The sequence below is a fragment of the Parasteatoda tepidariorum genome, chromosome 3, assembly GCF_043381705.1.
Source record: "Parasteatoda tepidariorum isolate YZ-2023 chromosome 3, CAS_Ptep_4.0, whole genome shotgun sequence".
NCBI classification, from domain to species: Eukaryota; Metazoa; Arthropoda; class Arachnida; order Araneae; family Theridiidae; genus Parasteatoda; species Parasteatoda tepidariorum.
This window is the reverse complement of record NC_092206.1, coordinates 77,610,378-77,622,110: the sequence shown is the minus strand read 5'-3', so window position 1 is coordinate 77,622,110 and position 11,733 is coordinate 77,610,378.

Below are 11,733 nucleotides of genomic sequence, written 5' to 3'. Positions count from 1 at the left end.
GGATTATTTTTTAAAAAGCCACTTGTCACGTAAAAAAATATTAAGTAGTTTCTTTTCTGAGAATTTAGAAAATAATTTATTTGTTCCATCGTTATTTAGAATGAATTATATTTATAAATATGAAATTTATTCTGATGTCGTGAGCATCTTTTGAGAAACACTGACATCACTAGCCTGTATAAATAAGATTCAAAAAGTTTCCTAATTAGATTGATTTAATTTTGAAAAGAAATTCAAATGACTAACTATATTTATTTATTAAAAATTTGATGTTACTTTCTTTATGTTTTCATTAATTAACTTTTAACATAATGGAATGTGATATGTGATGTGGATTGGAGATCGATCGTTCTCTGATTCAGGTCAAAATTACGATCTGTGGATGAATGAATGGATGTATGAATGGGTTTGCCCTATAAACGGGTGCGACGTATGGTGTGGCAAAAGCCGAATTCTTCACCATAGATGGCGCCACCGCAACCCTCTGCCTAAGCAGGCATACGTCAACAACAACAACATATGTGAGGTGATAGATCGGAAGCAGCAAAATACCATTTATTTTATGGTTCAAAACAGACGATTGTTTGCACTTTCAGGCATAACACACGCTCATGAAAATCAGCTCTACGCCGATCCCTAATATTAGTCCCTTAAACCATAATATCTCTACCTTGAACCACAATATTATTATGTTCACTGAATAAAAAATACAGTCAAAACTGCCTGAATATTGTAAAATTTACCGTGTTTCTAACAATATGAAAACACCAAAAAGCTCAGCAATTTTTACCGAAACACTTTGGAAATTATTCATCAGGCATAACACAAGCTCAGAAAAATCAGCTGAATGTTGATCCCCAATATCGGCACATTATACCATAATATCTATACCTTGAACCTTAACATTAATATGTTCAATGAGAAAAAATATCGTCAAAACTGCCAGAATATGGTAAAATTTACAAGGTTTCTGACTATATGGAAACACTTAAAAGGACTACAGTTTTTAGTGAAGCACATTGGTAATTATTTTGGAAAAATTAACTATAAAATAACGTTTTGTAAAATGGGATTAAATTTGATAAATTTTAAAAAATTGGGTAATTTTTATCATGATACCTTAGAGCATGGCATAAAAACAATTTATTTCGTTAAATTTTCTTTTCAGTTTTGAATTTTTACTAAATGTATGGTAATAAGAACTATAATTTTGAAAATCCGAATTGCCGGTAATCCGCCACCACAAGAACGGAAAAATTACCAAATGAATGGTTTAAATACCGCATATTTTGTTTTCGAATAATAGAATTATGGTTATTTTTACCAGAAATGTCATTACTATACAGTACAGTAATTTAACAAAATTAGATACTCTTAGTCTCTCATTCAAACAGCAAGATCGGAAAAGCCTCATCATTCGTTATTAATGTTCAAGGCATTTCTGAACACCTGTTTCCTTAAGAATGTACAGTTAGTAATCTAAAATTTAATAAAAAGTTGCTTTTTTTCCATTTTTTTAATTATTTATTATTTTTAATTCAATTTTTTTAATGACGTTGAGCTTTTAAAATGTTTTCATAAGGTTTTAGAAGTTGAGACAAGCGTTGAACTTATTTTTAGCGTTTCACTTATCTTTTTCAAGAAATGTTACTATACAGTATTTACCATTATACCGAAATTTCGTATATTTATATGCAAATATTTAAATCTATAAGCTCTTTATAAGCTCATACATTCAGATTTAAAAAAAACTAAACAAATCATTTTTCTAAAAAAAAAATAATCTGTAGTTTTCGGTAAGTCAGCACTGACCTATGGAAAGGATCATGCGAGTGCGACGTATATATATATATNTATATATATATATATGTATATATATACAATTAATTTCAGATTTGATATCCTAACACCCGAATTAGCTAAGATCAAATACTTGTATAAATGTAGCAAAATATTTTTCCACGGTGATATTTACTTAATTTTTGAAAACTTTTTGACTTGCAAAGTGGGGGGAAGAAAACCAAAAATGTAGAGAACCTCCGGGACCAAATTTCCCTTATTTGGACCATACTACAATCAATACAATCAATATTCAACCAGTAAAATTAATTTCAGGATTGCTTTAATTTTTGGATTAATTTTTATTTGGGTTTGAATTCACAACTAAATATTATCTCGAATAATATATATGCATTCCTTTCCATCATTTGATGGAAAGTTACTGGTACATTTCATTTCTAATTTGTAAACTGTATGCCTTTGAAATGGATATTTTAATTCAGGAATATATATAGATATACATTGAAATTATAAGAGTAAATAAATTATATTAGACAAAATTATCTTCTTACCAAATACAATTATTTACAAAATTTTAATTATAATTATTTACAAAATATAGACAAAATTATCTTAATACACTCATGGATCTTTTGTTAGGGAATACTGATAAAAAATCGAAATAGTTTATATACAATTACTGTCATTATTTGGCTATTTATCATTTAAAAATTTGCCAAGTTCAGTAGGTAGTTCTGTCAAAACTTCAGGTTGTGTTAATAAGAAGAAATGTAAATGTGCATCAAATTATTTGAAAATATTAGCTACCGATTTTTTTAAGAAAAGAAACAAAAATCATCTCAGATGAAGCTTGATAATATAAGCAGATATACTTAATAATGCTGCAAAGCTTTCACTTTTTTTTCCTTTTTTAAAATTTTTACATTTTCCTTTTCATGTAATATTTTTAATTTCTGAAATACTGCTTGCGTAAATCATCATCTGAAAACAACTAAAACGATTAACAGCAGTAAAGCTAATTGATAAAATAATTGCCAGAATTAAAGATAAAATGAAATAAACAATTTCTGATTTAAACAAATTGTATTTTAAAAGTATATTTTTAAAAAAAGAATGAAAAAAAGCTATGAATTATAAAAGTTTTTATTGTTTCTCGTTGATAGTGAGTTTAACTATGGCTTGTTGTCAACTTTTGTGAATTTGATGTTTTCCCTTTAATTTGATTGCAAAGCATAAATAATAAATTGCCAAGCATGATTCCAATAAAACATTTTCTTTGCTCCAAATATTTAAGACGGGAATAATATACTTTATTGTTATCTAAAGAGACATTAATTATTTTTAAAATAAATCTCATTCACATTTTTGCTAGAAAAATTTCGTTGTGCTTTATATTTAAGTTTTTTTCCTTTTTTTAGTTTTTTAAAAATTGGCTAGAACTAACTTAGAGTTAATGACCGGGAATCTTCAAAGGATTTGTTTTTACAATATTTAAAAGGAAAAAACGTGATGACCGAGTGATATTTAGAAATAAATAACGATAGTTAAAATGAGAAAAGCATCTAACCTAACCGAATATTCCAAGGAAACAGCGACTTTATAAGCGTTGTAACTTAGTTTACGAAATAATTTTAAACGAAAACAAGGAGTTTGCAATAAGGAAGAGTAAAAACTCTCGATCTCTTTGTGTTGACGCTCGTTCCCTATTTCTGGAAATAAAAAATAATTTGAATTACACTTAATTGATAAATGTGTTTTCTTTTGATACACTTAATTAAGAAATCGCGAAATTCTTCAACCAGGAAGTGTCTGAGCAGTTAAAACAACTTTAATGCAAGGCAAAGCTAAACATGGTTTATAAAGATGAAAGCATTAGTAAAAAAAGAAAGTTGAATTGTAGAATACTCTAGATCAAAACAATAGATTGTCCGGTAATAGCACACTTGGTGACATATGTGACAGAGCGTGAAAAAGAAACAATGTTATGCAAACTTTCACACGAAAAAAAAATCGAGGAAGAATAATTTCGGTTAAAAAAATTAAAATAAAAAAATAAATTCTGAAAATTTTTACTGAATTTTACTTCTGCTTAGATTGTAATAGATTGACTATTTTTCAAAAAATAAAAAATAAATAAATAAATAACATTAAATAAATAAACCTTTAAAAACCTGAGGAAGAATAATTTCGGTTGCAAAAATTAAAATAAAAAAATAAAGGCTAAAAAATTTTAATGCATTCTACTTCTGCTTAGATTGAAATAGATTGACTATTTTCAACGAAATAATTAAATAAATAAATAAACCTTCAAAAATCTAAGGAAGAATAATTTCCGTTAGAAAAAATAAATAAATAAATACTAAATATTTTTCATGCATTCTACTTTTGCTTAGATTGTAATATATTGACTATTTTTCAAAAAATGAATAAATAAATACAATAAATAAATAAACCTTCATGACAATAAACAAGTAAACCTTCATGACGATAAAATGACAATAAATAAATAAACCTTTAAAAATCGATAAAAAGAAATACCTTTCTTTTTCTCTTAAAAAATTAATAAATTACAAAATAATGGAGGGCTTTTGTCATAGAATATATGAATAATCCATAAAACAGTCACCGTCATTTTTTAAAGAGTCAGGCTGTTTGGAAAAATCTCCCATAATTTTTCTCCACGGACGGACACTATAGAGTATTTCTGTCATAGAGTTTTTGAATAATCAGTCTCTTTGCAAACATCCATCTTCATTTTATAATGAATCAGATTATTTGGAAAAGTATCCAATATTTTATTTCTCTCTGCGGAGACTACAAAGTGTTTCTGTGATAGAATAATTGAAAAATCAGTCTCTTTGCAAATAGCCGTCTACATTTTATAAAGAGCCAGGTTATTTGGAAAAGTATCCAATATTTTTTTCTCTGTGGTGAATATGTAGTGTTTCTGTCATAGAATAATTGAATAATCCGTCTCTTTGGAAATTACTACCTTCATTTTATTAAAAGACAGTCTGTTTACAGAAAAGCCACCAGAATTTATTTCTCTATCGATATTACGGAATGTTTCCGTCATTGAGTGATTGATAATCCTTCTCTTTGCAAATAGCCGTCTACATTTTATAAAGAGCCAAGTTATTTGCAAAAGTATCCAGTATTTTTTCCTCGGTGGTAACTACGGAGTGTTTCTCATAGAATAATTGAATAATCAGTCTCTTTGCAAACAGCCATCGTCATTTTATAAAGAATCAGAGTGTTTGGGAAAGTATCCAGTATTTCATTTTTCTCTCTGCGGAGACTACAAAGTGCTTCTTTGACAGAATAATTGAATAATCCGTATCTTTGCAAATAGCCGCCTACATTTTATAAAAAGCCAAGTTATTTGGAAAAGTACCCAGTATTTTTTTCTCTACTTAAACTAAAGAGTGTTTCTGTCATAGAATAACTGAATAATCTGTCTCTTTGTAAATGTTTTGGGTCGGGGTTCGATTCCCCGAGCAAAAGACTTGAATATGAGATCGAACAAATTGTGTCTTAGTGGTCCAGCATCCATTCTAACGTTATGTCCACAGTGTTTTCAGAACCGGAAAAATCTACATATGATTGATTGGCTGGGCTGCAGGGTGTGAAATTTTTCAAATAGCCTACAACACTTCAACTGTGCAGTGTTCACGTTGGTAAAAATAATCATTGTGCTATGAACATTACCTTGAATTCAATTCCGAAAACATACAATCGCTTATATCGGAATAGACAATTTTTTTCCTTTTAATTTCCAATAGCGTCGGATTTGTCAGAGTAAAAGAGCTTAAATAAGGATAAAAAAGAAAAGAAAGAAACACACACACAAAAAAACCTTTCTTTATTTTCTCCTTGCTTCCGAATATCGTTCGGGAATCGAAATTCCAAGAAGTACTTAATAAAGGAAGATGCTGCCATCTATTGTAAAAAAAAGCAACATGAGAAAAAAACAGTGTGGACCGGAAGCCGGGTCAATGCAATGATGCAATATAGATGCTCTAAACAGTCATGTTCTGTGAGAAGTCGGAACTGTGCCACAGCCTTACGCATAGCAGCAAGTCTAGGGTGGTGTTTGGTTTAAGATATTTTCTATAAAATTGTACAGAGAAAATGATTTTCTTAATTTTATTTATATTTAAAAAATACTCACGTCAACTGCATTAAATTTGCTATCAAATTTCTCTAGATAAGATAATAATATAATATAAAATAAAGATATATAACATAAAAAGATAAGAAAAATCGAATTAAAGTTTCTTGTACTCTAATTTGACAGATAGATCCCATTTGTTATTAATATACGGAGAAGGTTCAAATGTCTGAGGCTATTTCAGAAATATTTTTTTAATGCAAGACTTATTTAACAGTTTTTCAAAACCGTTTTAAAACGTTCTTGAACCTATTCGATTATGAGAATCATTGTTGAATGATTTTTATAGTTGAAATATTTCAGATAGAATAAGATATTTTTTAAGAAATGACATTAAAATACACTGACGTGCAAAACTAGACATGGAAATTTTATTTACCGTATTTCATACGACAGAAATACAACACTTTTCTAACAGCTTTTAAATGCACTAAAGCATTTTAAGACATCAGAGAACATGTTACAATTTGGGAACCATAGCATATTTTGTATTCAAAGTCTCAATAAAAAACTGGCATGTTATTAAAATGTTACATCAAGAGGAGTTAGTACGCAAAGCCAGATAATTATTGTAATTTTAATTTTCTAAACATGACCTGCACACGTGACCTCTGAAATGTTGCTAATACACAATTTTAAAACTTTCTTAATGAACGAAAACATTTTAAAACGGACCAAAAACTGCAGCATTTTCAGAATTATTTATGCGGGATGAATTTTTTGCATTCAGAACTCTTCTGAAAATATAATTTGTAAAATCAGACATACTATACAATAACAGATAGCATTAATAGATATAGCATTAATAGACTGCAAATCTGCATAATAAAAAGTTACCGATCAACGATATTCTGAATCAACATAAGCTGTATACTTTAAAAACTATGTATGTTCATAAAGCTATGTATTTTATATAAAACTATGCATGCTCATAGAGCTCGATTTGTTGATAATATTACGAATCATAGAGCTCTGCATGCTCAAAAAATTAAAAGAGCCTAATCGTTGATGTCACCTGGATTTTTAAAGCCTCTGCAGCTTATTTTTATTTAAGTTTCATTTGCAAACTAACGAATGGGGAAAATTGCTGAGATTCTTTTTGGCTTTTGTTTCTAATAAAAATAATAAAGTTGAATTGAAAGAACACGCAAAAAAAAAAAAACAATAAGTAATTTCTTTCTTTCATTTAATTACAGGCTTAAGTGTATAGGGATTTATTCCACAGTTTGAATCATTGTATAAAACTCAACTTTTTTAACCAAAATATAATTTTGATGTATAATTTTAAGGACTTTATCTTTGAAAATTTTGCTACATCTATATCAGATTAAGTACTAATCTTTGACAGTGTGAGATAACAGTCAAATGTAGATTTATAAAGTTAGTGCTGCAGTAAATTCTGAAACAGTGCATAAAGTTCTGATACCGTTCATAAAGCTCTGTGTATTCATAATATTAATTTTCGAATATAACACGTGCAGTGACATTTATTTTTTCGATATTGACTTTTTGCAGTTTTTTTCAATGATAATTAATTTCAAGAATCGGAACTTAAATACAATCCTCAGGATATTTAGTAATTTTCTGACATTTAATAAATTATTTAGAAAAATAAACTTTCGAATGGAAGCTAGAAAGTTATTTTTATCTTTTGTGCCTGTTCTATAAAACTTAAGAGAAATAAATCAAACTTTATATTTTACTAGCCTTTAATTTAATTCAACCTAAAATCTTTTTGTTTGAAACAATAGAAAATGTTACTATTTAATCTATTTAACTAATTTATTACTTAAATAAACAACTGTATTTTATACGCTTTCAAATATCGCTATTATAAATAACTTAAAATGCATCGATTCATTTCCTACAAACCTTTTCAAACAAAAAGTTCTAGGTTATTTCATAAAATTTATTTAAGTTTTTTTTTAAAAAAAAACCTAATGATTTAAAGCATTTAAAATACTGACATGTTTGAGAACTTTCAAAACTTCTTTTATGGTTTTATTTAGAATATTTTTCAATAAAAAACTTTACTAAATCCGTTTAACAACAGTCAGACATATTTGGCGAGGAAGCAGTCATCCGTGGTAAAATATGAGTGCATTGCCATTCGAGAAAACACAAATCCTTTAATTTTAAATTTATTTTAAGGTTTATTGTGGTCTCACTTATTGACTAACAGATTATTCAGATTCATTCAAATTAAACTCAGAAGTATATTTATAACTGATTCTAAATAGTATGTTAATATGGTGTGAGTTAAATGATTTATTTATTTAAAGTATAATGTTACCTAAAATAACCATTTTAAATAAAATAAAAAGTTTTGCCTGTTACAAAGTTATTTTTATTAATAAGCTTAAGAATTAAGAAATAGATTTGAAAAACTTACAATGTTTTGAAAAAATATTTTACGTTGCAAAATTCGATTATTTTACGGAAAAAGAATTAATTAACGATTTAGTTTGCGAAAGAGAATTACGCAATTGCAATTCTTTTAATTCTTTAAAAAACGGCATGTGTTTAAAAAATTTATTAATGACACACGGAGAAAAAATTCTGGTAAAACTACAGTTCAGTACGTTGGTAATAATTCTGGTAAAAAAATATTACTCTGGTAAATAAAACCAATCTATACGGTAATTAAATCATTCATTTGGTAATGTTTCCGTTCATATGGTAACAGTTTATCGGAAGTTCTGTCTTTCAAATCTATAGCACTTTCTATCACACAGTTAGTAAAAAATACAAAACTAAAAAGTAAATTTAACAAAATAAATGGTTTTTATGCCGTGCTTTGAAGTATCATGATAAAATTTTACCACACATTTACACTAAATTTTAAGCATTCACCAAATTTTACTATATCTTATAAGACCATGTTTTATTAATAATTTCACCAAAATCAATACCAAAGCGCTACTGTAAAAATAATCGTGCTTTCTAGTGTTCCCACTTAGCCAAAAACACGACAAATTTCACCTTATTTCGGTGGATATGACCATGTTTTTTCCCCTCAGTAAATGTAATATAAAAGCAAATGTTTTTTTCTCATTAAATGTAAAATGCAATGTATACTTATAATGCTTTTTAATCCAATTACAAGATAACACGAAATAATTTGGAAGAAATTTTTAACAGCAAATCGCTAACTCATTTTGAATAAAGTTGTATTGTTTTTGCACAACTTTGTACTTGAGAAACTGAAAATGAATATTTTAAATGGAGTCTGTTCCAACAAACAGTGATGATAGCTTTTAAGAATGATCAACTGCTCAGATTCCAATTTTGATTATTCCTGATCCAAGAACTGACATCTTATTTTCCAGATTTGAATCTAATGAATTTTTCTCTTTGGTTCAATTTCGACAAAAGTTTTCCGTAAGTCTGTTATTACTGAATATTACTGTCTATATTACTGTGAATATTGTATTATAACGAATACTGTGTGTTATTATAATACTGTGAATATTGTGAATACTGTGTGTTTATATTATTGTGAATATTATATTTGATTCCATAGATAACTAGACCTATGGAATCAAATCTTTGCTATATACAATAAAAAAATCTTTTGGATCTTTTAATTCAGTAATTTTTGTACCTTCTTTTTGTTAATCATTTTCTTCCTGAGATCTTTATTTTATAAGAAAATTTTCTTTGGATCTTTATTTTATTTTAAATTATTTTTTCTTCGATTTTTAAATTCTTTAAGTAATTTTGGATCTTTCAATTAACTGTAATTGGCTATCCTAACTTACATTTGCAGTTCATGTATGGATCACAATCTTGAGTATTATTGTTTATATTATACAAATAAAATAGACGAATAAAATTGACCGTTTGATAGTTATTCCTGTAAAATTTTCCTTACACGTGCACTTTAATTAAAGTGTAGGCATACACTCTTGAAAGTTAAAACGACATTTAAAGGATGCATTTTTATCAGTGTGAGAAAAGTAGATCTTTTGTTAAAGATAAAATTTCCTGATTCAGCTTAGCATATGATTTGACTTTTATCAGTCATCTTTTTCTTTAATCCGATTTTCTTACAATCAATTATTTCTTCTCTTTTCTTACCGAAATAGACTGAAAATACACATTGGTTTTTCAATCAGTCAAGTTCATCGTAGCTGAACTTAAAACAAGGAAATCTTAATTGTGTTGGATTTTCAATGGTTCACTGCTGGTGCTGCCTTTATGCATAATTGAATATAATAACTTCAACACATTTTGAAAAGTTTATGTTATGAAAACGATAAAATATTTTACTTAAAATAAATTGACTTTTTAACGTTTTATTTCTGTATTTGAAATAGTATTTAACACCAAACAATAAAAATTTCTTAACTCATTGAAATTAGACCAAAACAATAAATGCTGAAATTCGTGTTTTTGTTTTATCTATTTATTAATGGACAAAAGTATTAGATTTTGCAAATACAGTAACAAATACAAAATAATGAAGTTTTTTGTCGACTATGATTTATATTAGTTTAAAATGAGCTCCAAATTTGAAACATAAAAACGTAAAGATGTAAAATAGTATTTATTTATTCATAAATTTATCAAAAATTATTTAAAAAATAGCCACTTTCGCATTAATTAATTGCAAGCCTAGAAGATTATGTTTGACCGAATTTACTATAGTGTCTTATGAGTTTAGAGGAATAAACTTAGGGGAGTCATTTCTTGATCAAGTGGCCATAATTGCATCTAATTTTTACCCTCATCCTATCTTTTCGGCCAGGCTCTTTAATTTAATATTCGTGTTGTTTCATTAGAAATTTTACAAATGTGTACTTATGAGTACGCTTCAAGTCGCACAGAGAATGGAAACTCGGTTTTCACAATCATGGCTTAGACCCTTAACCAAGAACTCCCAATTTAATTTGTGTGAAAATTTTCCAAAAACAAAAACAAAATTTGAAAATATTCAAAAAACAAAAACAAAATTTGAGAATATTCAAAAGACAATTACAAGAAACGGGACGAACCCCTCAAAGGATTACGAGATCTATTACTTTTCCATAAAATGATACATTTTTATACTTGAATCTAGTCTTATTGGTCATGAAGATTTACAATAACAACTGCATTCTCCAAATTATTGAAATTTAAGGTGAAAATGAAAATTATAAAGGAAGTATAAGCGAGCATTGTACTTCAATCAGGACACAACATTAATTAAAAATTTTTGTTACCAAATCTTTTAATCAGTGTATCAGATTCGGTTATAGATAGTTTTGAAAGCATCAGAATTTTTGAAAGATCGCATGCGTGCATATAATAAAATATGGATATCAGAAAAATATTGGGCCCAGTAAGACGATTTAGAAACAATAATTTAAAAAAATTGTTCGCAAAAAGGAATTGGAAAAACTCCTCGGTTTCGCTTATCCTTGATCATTCGAATATAGTTGATCATTCGATTGTCGTAGCTTGAATGGGATCTAAAGCTTCAATGGGAATATGTTATAGCTAAGAAGATAAATCGTGAATAAATAAAGTATTTTTTTAAAAAAAATTATTTAAAATTTAAAAAATATGTTAAAGAGCCAGAAAGCAAGGTAAAGAAAAGATGTAATTTCGTCATCAGCCCACACGATTACATCCGCAAAAAAGAGTGCTTTCTTATATTGTATTAATATAGCCTTCTATTTCTTAATCTTTTTTCTGTCTTTATTGTGTTATATATGTATGTGTATATATATAACACAATATATATATATATATATATGTTACTTAGCCCATTTTAGGAA